The following is an 11,547-nucleotide window of genomic DNA, read 5'->3' as shown; positions in this document are numbered from 1 at the left end:
TGCTGGGGAGCCCTGCTCACAGCCCCCCTAGGGTCCCTGGCCTGGCCAGCATGTGTCTACAGATGGTGCTGCTCTGTCCACCCTGAGCCCCAGAGAAAGCTCCACGGGAAGGTGGCTCTGACCCGAGAACCTGCCTGTGGGGTTGGAGCCCTGTGGTCTCCAGAACAGGACTCTGGTGCCTAGTCTCGGGGACGTGGTTGAGCAGCACTGAGGGATGTGGCCCTGCCCCCAAGCCCAGGAGCAGGGGCTGTGACCTAGTGTCCAGGGAGCATGTGGCCCAGACCAAGGCTGGACTGGGCCAGGAGCTGGGGCTCTGGGCAAGATGAGGTAGGGGTAGGGGCTGAGGAGTATCTGGGACATGGGCACACTGTGGGCGACTTCTGACCTGCTGCCCACAGGCTGCTTCCAAGGGGACCTTCCCGCTCCCTGCCCCACAGACCAACCTCTGACCCCAGGGCTCATGAGGGACAGGAGGAGAAGGTACAGTGTTGGCTAAGGGCTTCTTCTTCTGGCTTTGCACGTGGGCCCTTGGGGGCAGTGGGACATCTTGACTTGCTGGGAGCCCCGTAGGGCTGTCCTGACTCGGGGACCTGCCCAGGCCAGAGCCAGCAAATGTCCACCCCAGCAGCACCTGGCTTCAAGGCCCAACTCCCTCCCAATGCATTTAGAGACAGAGACTCACTGAGCTGCTTATTTAGCACCTTGATTTTGCTGAGGCTGGCCTCCAGCTATGATCCTCCTGCCTCAGCCTCCCAAGCTGCTGAGATGGCAGGTGTGGGCCTGTGCAGCATCCAGTCTTTTTAAAAAGTCTTAGGTGGGGAGTCTGGATTGTGGCCTTGGCCTCCTCGTTTTCTCCTGTGTGGGGCTAAGGATGGAGCCCAGTGCCTCCTGTGCCAGGCTAGCTCCAGGCCATAAGTGCCAGGCCATAGGCAGTGGTGTGGCCTGGTCCCAGTGGGAGCCTGTGGCCTAGTCCCAGGTGGGGCTTTGAATAGCCCTCTGTGAGATGCAGCTCCTACACCCTGGAAAACTCAAGCAGTGCTTAGTGTGTCCACAAAATCGCAAGGCTGCCACCACAGTCGGTTTTAGAACACTGCAACCCCCATCCCTGTCAGCCATCCACAGCCCCTCTGCTGCTGTGTCCCATCCCTCACCCCAACCTCAGGAAGTGGGAGGCTGCTTTCTGTCCCTTAGCAATCTGTGGCTGTGTGTGGGGTGTGAATGACAGGATTCACTCTTGTCCTCCAGGCCCTTGAATCCCCCGTGGCTGAGGAGTGCCCACTGCATGGAGCCTTCGCCAGCTCATGGATTTGTGCACTCATCAGTCCCAGCCCGTCAGGGGGTTTGGCTGTGGGAGTGACACTGCTGCAGAAGTGTGGGGACTGCAGTTTCTTTCTTTTGGATCTGTGTGGAGAGGTGGAGCTGCTGTGTCACACAGCACTTCTGACCTTCCAAGGTACTGCCAGTAAGATCGCTTTATTGCCACACTTCTACCAGGAATGTCTGAGGGCCTTGGTTTTTCCATGTGCCACTTGACATCTGTTACTGTCCACTGTAGATGTCCTGGTGGGTGTGCTGTGGCCTCTCACTTGATTTGCATTTGCCAAGGGCCAGTGAGACTGCATTTTTTGTGTTTTATTGGCTATTTGGATATCTTTGTAGAAATCTCTGTTTGTATCCTTGGGCTTTTTTTATTATGTTATCTTTTTATTATTGAATTAAAAGAGCTCTTTATATATTGTGGATACTAGACCTTTTCCACATGTGTGATTCGTGAGTATTTTTTATTCTTTGTGTAGTCTTTTCAGTGTTTGAACAGGGTCTTTGACATAAACGAGTTTTGAATTTTGATTTAAAGCTTCAGTTGATTGTGCTGGAGGTGTATGTGGCTCACTGGTAGAGTGCTTGCCCAGCGTGCTCAAGGCCCTGGGTTCCACATCCAGCATCACATAAGCATATGAAAAGCAAAGAATTGCAGTGTATCTGCTTTTTATGTTTTTTTTGTGTGTTTTTGGCCTCATATTTAAGATATCATTGTCCATCCAGGAGCAGTGGCACACACCTGTAATTCCAGAGGCTGAGGAGGCTGAGGAGGCTGAGGCAGGAATATCACGAGTTGGAGGCCAGCCTCAGCAAGGCCCTAAGCAAGCCAGAGAGATCCTGTCTCTAAACAAAAATTAAAAAGGGCTGAATCTGGGGCTCCGTGGTGGAGCATCCCAGCACCAAACATAATAAAAAAGGGGTTCTCTGGAGCCACCTGAGGGTCAGTTTATTACCTGTCCCTGGCTTTGCTTTCCGTGGGTCACCCCCTAGCTCTCTGTGGCTGTCAGTGCCCCCTTTCCAGTTCCCAGTGTCCAGTGTCTTGTCTCAGACAAGAATAGGTGACGGGACTCCTCTTGGCCTTCACAGGGGCACTGAGGACATCCCGTCTCCCCACAGGATCCCCCTGGACTTGCTGGACTGCGGGATGATCCTCTGCACCATGCTCTGCTCCCCCGCAGGAGATGAAGCAGGTGCACCCCTACTGCGGTCCCCTCCCGCCTTCACTTCCAGCCCTTCACCATCCTGGGCAGCTCCTGTTACCCAATGACTCTGTCCCCTCAACTGCAGGGTGGGTTGGTTATGGGGACATTGTCTAGTGTCCCAGAGCCTCTGTTCCCCTGGGTCTTGCCTGTTCTCACCTTTAACCCCCTTTGGTTAAGTTTGAGGGAGAGATTAAAAAACAGGAACCTGACAACAACCAGGTACTGAACCAAGGCCTTCAACTCAGAGCCTGTCCCCAGCCCTGTTCTCCCTTTGATTCAGAGACAGTGTCTCACTGAGCTACTCAGGGCCTCACTTCTGCTGAGGTTGGCTTTGAACTTGTGATCCTCGTGCCCCGGCCTCCCAAGTGCTGGGATGGCAGGCCTGTTCTCTGAGCCCAGCTGAAGGGCTTTGCTGGGGCAACTTGCAGCAGTGGTAGCCTGCATAGGGGGTCGCTTCCTGGGATGCGTGCTGGCCTGGTCATCTGGACCCCACCCTGCTGGTCTCACAGGGCCTCTTCTGTGTGAAGGCCCCAGCATGCCCAGCCTCCCTGGATCCCTGGCTCTGTCCCTCTGGACAGCTGATGGGCGGGCTTGGACACGACTGTTCCAGCACCTCTCGAGAAAGCTGGAGGGAAGACTGGGTGTCCCTGGTCCCTTCGCCTCCACCCCTGGAATGTTTTGATGGCTTTAATTGAAGCCAGGTATCCTTGAGACCTGGTTTATAGAGCTTCCAGAGTGAACAACCCCCATGGTGGACAAGGCCAGTCCCAGGTGATCTCGACCACACCACCCGCCACTTCATCTCCCGGCCTTTATCACACAGCACCCATGGGACTGGCGACAGGTGTCACTGTGACAGATGACACGGCCCTGCTGATGCTGTGCAGGCTGCCAGATTCTGGAGACACCTTCTAATTTATTGGATGGTCATGTTCACCTTGCAAATAAAAATGACTCCTCTTGGTCCCAGGCTGCTGAGGGAGGCTGGAGCCTCGAGGGCCAGGGTTCAGGGACAGAGGAGGACACTGCATACTCTTTAGTCAGTGAGAAGGACACTGGCCATGCAGGTGGCCTGGGTCCCCTGGAGGGTGCAGACAGCCTCCTGCTCTCCAGTCCAGCAGCACGAGATGCTGTACAATGTCATTTTAAAGCACTGTATACAGGGGTCATTCGGGCCCTGTCACTTTTTTTGGTACCAGGGATTGAACCCAGGGTTACTTAACTCCTGAGCCCCCTCTCCAGCCATTTTTCTATTTTATTTAGAGACAGCTTCTCACTGAGTTGCTCAGGGCCTCGCTAAGTTGCAGAGACTGACCTCCACCTTGCTATTCTCCTGCCTCAGCCTCCTGAGCTGAGATGACAAGCGTGCGGCACTGTGCCTGGGGCCCGGTCACTGTGAATCATGTTTTTTCTCCTCTGAAGGATCATTAAGATCTGAGCCCAGGTGGAGTGGATCCACATTAGTGAGGAGGCGCTCAACCACCTGGGGTCCAGCTGAGCCTACAGCTTCAAGCCACCTTGGCTGGGTGATAGCTTCACTGACTTTTAACCTCTCTGAGCTGGAGATGCAAGGGGCCTTGATTTTGTTGATTTATTTTGACATGGGGCTGAGGAGTAAATCCAGGGCCTCACAAGTGCTAGGCAGGTGCCCTACCACTGAGCCACGCCCCCAGCCCTCTTTTGCATTTTATTTAGAGATAGGATCTCTCTGAGTTTCTCAGGACCTCAATAAGTTGCTGAGGCTGGCCTCCAACTTTCCATCCTCCTGCCTCAGCCTCCAGAGCCCTTGGGAAGCCGGGCCTCCCCTCTCCTGTGAGCTTTCCGGTGTGGATAGTTCTGTCTGAAGAGCTTTTTTTTGTTTTAAATTATAACTTTTGGTATTGCTTTGGTGGAATCCTCCCTCCCCTAAGGTGTTTTTAAATAACGACCTCTCCCCTCCCTTCTCCTCCTCCCCTCCCACTCCCCCTCCCCCTCAATCTCCCTCCCTCCCTCCCTCCCTCCCTCCTTCTCCCTCTTTTAAACTTTTTTTTTTGGGGGGGAAGGGAATAACTGGGATTAAACCCAAGGAAATTTTTATTCAGAGACAGGGTCTCACTGAGTTGCTCAGGGACTTGCTGAGTTGCAGAGGCTGGCCTCCAACCTGCGAACCTCCTGCCTCAGCCTCCCAAGCCACTGGGATGACAGGTGTGTGCCACCATACCCAGCTGACCATATCTTAATTATCTACTATTGTTATATATATTACTGCCAACATGGCTTGGGCTTGAGGCCAAAGGTGTGGGTTCTGGGCACTGTCCTCAGGAAGGGTGCTTCCATGTCCCCCACTGTGTACTGTTGGGATTTCCCTCAGGTCAAGCCCTGGGACAAGCTCACTTGTCACAGGGGACAGTGGGGACCAGGGTGAATCCTGAGCTTTACCTCCACCTCTGCCCACAATATCCTTGTCCACTCAGTCCCATGTCCCCACATCCCGGCAGCTTAGGTCCTGCCCATGTGGGGGATGCCTCTATGTGCTCATGCACCCTGTGCTCTGCCTATTGGGAAGGAACCTTCTTGAATGGCCAGCTGCAGGGGCTGCCCCCTCCCACTCATGCAGTGGCCCTCTAACCCTGAGATGGTCAGTGATGGGGATATGCTGAAGGGACCAGGAGCCAACAGAAGGCTCTCAACGGCCCAGCTGGTCTAGTTTCAGCAACCAGAGAGTCGTTCTGGGTTGTCACCCAGTGCGCAGTGACGTGAGTCACATTGACATTAGAAGAACTTGGTCAACACAGGGGGCTGGGCTCTCGGTCAACTGTGGGTTCCAAGTCAATGAGGTAAATGTGCAGCCTAGGAAGCCGAGCCCATGATGCCGCCCTCCACAGGTGGACAGGAGAGGAGGGACCATGTTGGTCTAAAGCATCCCCTTGATCCAGCCAGGAGGTGGTGGTCAATGCCAACTGGACTCGTCCACAGCAAGCGCCTCTGTGAACACAAGGGTATGGTAGACTCCCCACACCCAGGGTCCCGGTCAGGCCATGAGCTCAGCTGAAGGACACAAGCAGAGCAACCTACCAGTCCTCCCCCAAACTGTTGAGGTCACCAAGGACAAGGGCCATTGAAGAAAAGGTCACAGCCTAGAGAAGCCTCTAGAGATGGGACATCAAGGTCCCTGGCTGGGATTTTAGGACAGAAAAAGGGGCATCAGGTAAAATGGTAGGCGGTGGGTGCAGGTGGTGATTGGGTGCCAACTACAAAGGATGATGGGTAACACACAGGAATACACTGCCACCGTCACACGGCTCTGCAAATCTAAAACTGTTCTAAAATTCTAAGTTTCCCCCTTGTGGCCCTGCACTTCGAACCCAGGGCCTCACATGGTTGTAAAAAGTTCCAAGAAGCCATTGCAGTGGGGCCGGCCTGTCATCCCAGGAGCTCTGGAGGCTGAGGCAGGAGGATTGCAATTGGAGGCTAGCCTCAATAATTTTGCCAGGCCCTAAGCAACTCAGCGAGACACTGTCTCTAAATATAATATAAAATAGGGCTGGGATGGGGCTCAGGGTAGAGTGACCCTGGGTTCCATCCCTGATACCCCCGTAAAAAGATGGAAGCCAACTGGCTGTGAGAGCTCAGAGCGCCCTGGGCCGCACCACCTCCCTTGGTGCGTGGAACTGGCCTCACTAGAGTCCTGGGTATTTGGAGGTTGCAGTCTTCAGATCTGACCTCTAAGGGCAGGTTTCACCCCACTCGTCCTCTGACCCAGGCCCCAACCTTTTCCAGGAACAGGCCAGAGGCCGCAGGGACAGCAGGCCCAGCTGTGGGTTGCGACAGAGATGCTCTTGTGACAAGAGGGGTCTTCTCATTCCTGCTCCTCAGGGGTCAAGGAGGTGGCCCGCTGGCTCTGAGCAGAGATGGCCCTGGGTGGGCAGTTGGGGTGGCTGCTGGGCCTGATGACATTCATCTCCCAGAGGGAGTTTTGACGAGTGACCCATCGCCCAAGGCTGGCAGTGTCTCCATCCACTACCAGCACGAGACAGCCCAGGCAGGAGCAGGGGATTTGTCACATCTTATTGCTCTGACACTCCATCTAGCGGCCATGATAGCACCCCCCATTTTTTTGTGCCATTTCTGCTTGAGCCTAAAAAATGGTTGTGATGTTTAGGTGAAGGGGGGCCTGGTCCCCGAAAGTGGTTAAGGCAGTCACAGTTGGGTCCAGGCTCTTGGGTGCCTCCTAGCATGGGCTTGGGTGGCCCATCAATCCCAGCTTCCTGCCCACTCTCAGGGGCCCCTGTGGGTGTGGGAACCCAGAATAGGAAGGGCTTTTTTTTTTTGGCACCAGGGTCCCTTACCCACTGACCCCGTCCCCAGCCATTTTTATATTTTATTTAGAGCCAGGGTGTCACTGAGTTGCTCAGGGCCTCTCTAAGTTGCTGAGGCTGGCCTCCAACTTTCAATTCTCCCACCTCAGCCTCCCAAAATGCTGGTATTTGCAATCTAGCCCAGCTCCTTTCTGTTATTGAGCCTCAGTTTCCCCATCTGTAAGATAGGCCTCTGTCTCCTATCACTGGAGGTGTGTGACCCATGGACCTGGGAGGTGATGTGTGATCAGCCACCCAAGCAGCCTGGATTGAGAGGAGCCCCCAATCCGGGTCCCTCCAGGAAGAGGACCTGGCAGTTTGGCAATAAGGGGACTCCCCTCCCAGACGCTGGGCTTAGAAGAAAAATCTCCATTTGGGGGATAAGAACCAGAGGCCTGAGGAGGGCCCCAGAGCCTAGGATCAGACCAGGGGAAGTCACTGGCTCCACCCAGTGTCCCCACTGGGAGAAAGACCCTGGGCTGCTGCCCCAGGGCTGCACCAAGGGGAGGAAGCAGGGGCCTCCCTCTGTCCCAGGCTTGGGGAAGCAGAGCCTGGGACGGAGGGCAGAGGCCATCCTTCTCCCCACTCACCCATCAGTCAGCACCGTGCCTTGTCCTCTCCCCAGGGGACCAAACTAACACCTCCCACTTGGAGGACTGCTGGTGTACGGCAGGGTGCAGGAGGCCGCCAGTGGGGCCTCTGTCGCCCTCATCACCATGGCAGGCGGTTATTAATGGGCAGCCGCATGGCCCGACGATGGGTGCAGCTGTCACTGTGCGCAACTGCATTGACCCCGTTCCCTGCCCCGCGAGATCCATGAGCGGCAGCGGCTGGGCCAGCATGATAAGATGGGCCCATGGGCCCCTGCCAATTATCTGTTCCGTCACCTGCCTTCGCCGCCGTCATGGTCACACTGCCAGAGGGCAGATTGGCGCCATCAGCATCGCGTGATTCATGGGAACACTGGTGACTATGGGGAGAAACATTGAGGGACCTGTGTGGGACTCAGGAGACTTGGGATGCTGTGGGCATGGGGACATGCAGGGGGACCATCCAAGGGCCCAAGGGACTTCAGCACGGGCGGGGGCGGGGGTGCAGTGAAAACCAGGCAGGCTTCCCGACCGCACCCCTGCCTGAGCGAGACTCAGCCACCATCCTTGTCCCTTGTGAACCCCTTTCCCCGTTGCCGCAGCCATTGGAGAACCCCAGATCCCCGCAGGACGCCTGTCAACCCAAGGTGGGGGCTGAAGCTGGAGGATAGCAAATTCGAGGCCAGCCTCCAAACTTAGTGAGACCCTGTCTTAAAAATTGAAAAGGGATGGGAAGTGGCACGGTGACCAGCACCCTTGTGTTCAGTCCTCGGTACCCGAACCTGTTGCAGAGGTCTCCACCACAGGGGTGAATCCCACACCCACGGCACCCGCGCTTGGGCGCCAAGGGTCATCTCTGGCTGCCGGCCGCCTGCACTCTTCACCCTAAGCGGGAGCTTGTCGCACTCAGGACGCAGTGGCGACAAGCTGCCAGGGTCCTGGGGCTCCCGCGCACCCCGCCCGACTACAGTATGTTCCTCCAGGCGACCGGGGAGACCCCTGAGGTGACCTGTCCCCTGGCCACCGTCCCTGCAAACCAGCGGCCTCGCGGCTGCCCCGAGCCCAGAGCCACCGGCCAGGACCACAGAGGCCGGGGTCCCCCAGCGGCAGCGCTGGCCACCAGGCGGGGGATAGCCCAGCCCTCCCTAGAGGGGCCGAGCTGCAAGCGGGAAGAGGTGAGGTGGGGACGTCCGCCTGGTCGTCTGGGCCTCAGGCGACCAGCAGCAGAGACGTGCTGTCCCCTCCTCGCTGTTCTCCGGGGCTCCGTCACCACTGTGCAACAACCGGAGGCCAGCCACCTCAAGGCTGCAGCGCCCCCGCGCGAACGCACAGGCAGAGCGCGGTCCCTGCTCCGCCCACGTCCCGCCCACTCCCCGACCCCTGGGCGTGGCCACACTCCCAGCTCCTGCGCAATCCGCCTCAGGACCACAAGCAAAGCCTGGAGAGGTGCCCCTGAGGTAGCCGCCCAGGAAGGCTATGCCTGCAGTAGGTGTGCATGCAGGGGCCTGGGGTAGGCAGAGCCTGGAGCTTGGCCTCCCAACTGCCTCCTGGCCTCCTACTGCCCTGGGCCTTACTTTCTTCACCTGCTACCAGAAGTCGGCTGCATACATGACTGGGGCAGGGTGGGGGTGGATGAAGGCGGGGCCTGAGCCCCAGTCCACCCCCTCCAAACACACACACCCACATGCTGGGCTCCATTTGCTCTGCTCTGAGGCAGGTTGCGGGGGCCCAGGCACATCCCCAAGTCCCCAGGGCAGAGAGAAAAGGTACAGTGCTTAACTGGGCAGAAGGTTTCCAACTTGGGGTTTTGGTTTTTCCCTGTATCAGGGACTGAACCCCAGGGCTGCTGGACCAAGGAGACCCACCCCGGCCCTTTTTATATTTAGAGACAAGGTCTCGCAAGTTGCTGAGGGCCTCACTAAATTGTTGAGGCTGGCCTACAACTCATGATACTCCTGCCACAGCCTCCCAAGTCATTGGGATGCAGGCATGAGCACACACGGAGACGCTCCCAGCAGGAGGAAGGCCGGGCGGCAGGCAAGTGCATCTCTGGGGATGAGCCTGAGTGGAAACGAGACCATGACCCTGCAGTTTGTAAAAAGTTGCCTTTATTTATCATTTATACACCATATCTCAGTTATGCCATTTTGGCATCCACAGTGACAGTCCCCTGGAAGCTGGGTCAGCCGTTGCCCACCACTGTGATCAGTGCCCACAGGCTGTAAGCCTAGGCCACACAGGGCCAGCAGGAATGCAAGTGCCTCTGAGGTCTGTTGCTCTCCAACCACAGCCCCTACCTGCCAGAGGCCATGGAGTCCCCAGCAGTGGCCTGGTAAGGCCCTGCCCTCTAACAGGTGCAGGAGAGGGACGGTGGAGGGCCCCGTGGGCTGGGAGGTGGCTGGTGGTGGGCTGCCCTGCTGGGGACTGGGTCTAGTCAAAGCCACGTGTGAGAAGGTGCTGGGCCCTGGCTGGGGCGAGGCCCCCCTGGTTCTCGTTCCAGGTCTCTGGGGACAGTGTGCCACCTCTACTGAGCCTTTACAGGACAGTGTGCCACCTCTACTGAGCCTTTACAGAGCCTAAGGGAGCCTGCAGCTGCATCTGAGAGGGGCCTGGAGACCTCCGGGAAGGTCCCCAGCTCCATGGTCTACATCACCTGTCACCACAGATGTCGTTGTCTTTTTGTCTCAGACACCAGAGCACCTTCCTGGGAAACCCTAGCCCCAGACCCTAAGCTCAGGCCCTGAGCCTGAGCCTTCCCTCCCAACCTCCGAGTGTGGTGGAGGCTGAATGTGCTAGATGCCGAGAGAGCTGGCCCCTTACTTGCATTGGTCCATAAGTGCAGTCAGAACATTCTAGAAACACAGGGAGTGACAGAAGAAATCCCTTCCCAGGTGTGCGGGGCGGGGGGGGGGCAGCTGCACAGTGAGGACGCACCATGGCTTACTGGAGTCTGGACAAGAGGACGTGGCGGCGTGGTCCTCTGAGGGTACTGAGCTCAGCCAGGCAAGGGTGGAGGTGGTGACCCCAGGCCTCCCCAGGATGACGACAAAACTGCCTGGCCATGAGGTGTCCACGAGGTGGCAGTCCTGGCTCTGCCCCAGCACGAGGCCTGCCTAGACACTTGGTGGGAGAGCAGCCACCCACGGCTGGGCAGGGAGTTGTGTCGCTCTGAGCCCAGGGGACCCAATGCTCCCCACGGGAACAGTCTGCACCCAGAACGTACCCCGCTGGTGATGATGGGGACATGCTGGTGATGCTGTCTATGTCCCAAGAGGAGGTGTGACCCAATGCCCGACCACCCTAAGGCCACACACAGAGATTTTGTGCTTCCAATCAGAATCAAAAAGCCACCTTTGTGGGGACCCGGGATGCCATGGTGGCTGCACACATCACTGAGAGGGGGAGGGGAGGCCAAAACCAAAGTCAGACAGACAGTGGGGACAGCTCTCCCCATCCTTGTCACGGCTGCAGCTGCCAAAGCCATAGGAGAGGAGCCCCAGCTGACGACGTTCCCATGCCAGCACCGCTGTGCCCCCCCCCCCCCCCCCCCCGCCATCGCCCGGCATTCTCCCTGGAACTCTGGTAGGCGTGGCTCTCAGAAGAGCAGGGTGCCCGTGCTGCCCACCTCGCTGTGCTCCTGGATGAAGATCTCGAAGGACTGGGAGATGACGGTGACCGCCAGCAGGATCACGATCCCCCTGCCGAGGGTGCCCAGGAAGTCAGCCAGGACAGAGAGAGCCCAAGGCACTGGCCCTCAGAGGCCGCTGCTATGGGGATGGATGTGGGGGAGGAGAGGTGGTCATCCTCGGTGCACCACAGAGCCCCCAAGCTGGCCACCAGGCTTGCCCATGACTGAGACCAGAACCTCAGGGGGGGGGGGGGCCCACCACCTCCCTGGAGCATCGCTTTTAAAAAAATACTCTAGATGACACAGGGGAGGTCAAGAGAACCTGATGGCAAAATTCAATAAAACCAGGAGCTGGGTTTTGCCAGGTGATCTCAGTGCCCCAAACCTCTTTATATTCTTTCCTGGACCCCACTGCTATATGAGCACACTGGAAGCCTTTCTGCTGTTGCTTTGTTGCTACTCAGATTCTT

This window comes from Urocitellus parryii, unplaced genomic scaffold, assembly GCF_045843805.1.
Source record: "Urocitellus parryii isolate mUroPar1 unplaced genomic scaffold, mUroPar1.hap1 Scaffold_49, whole genome shotgun sequence".
Classification (NCBI taxonomy): Eukaryota; Metazoa; Chordata; class Mammalia; order Rodentia; family Sciuridae; genus Urocitellus; species Urocitellus parryii.
This window is presented reverse-complemented; position numbering follows the sequence as displayed.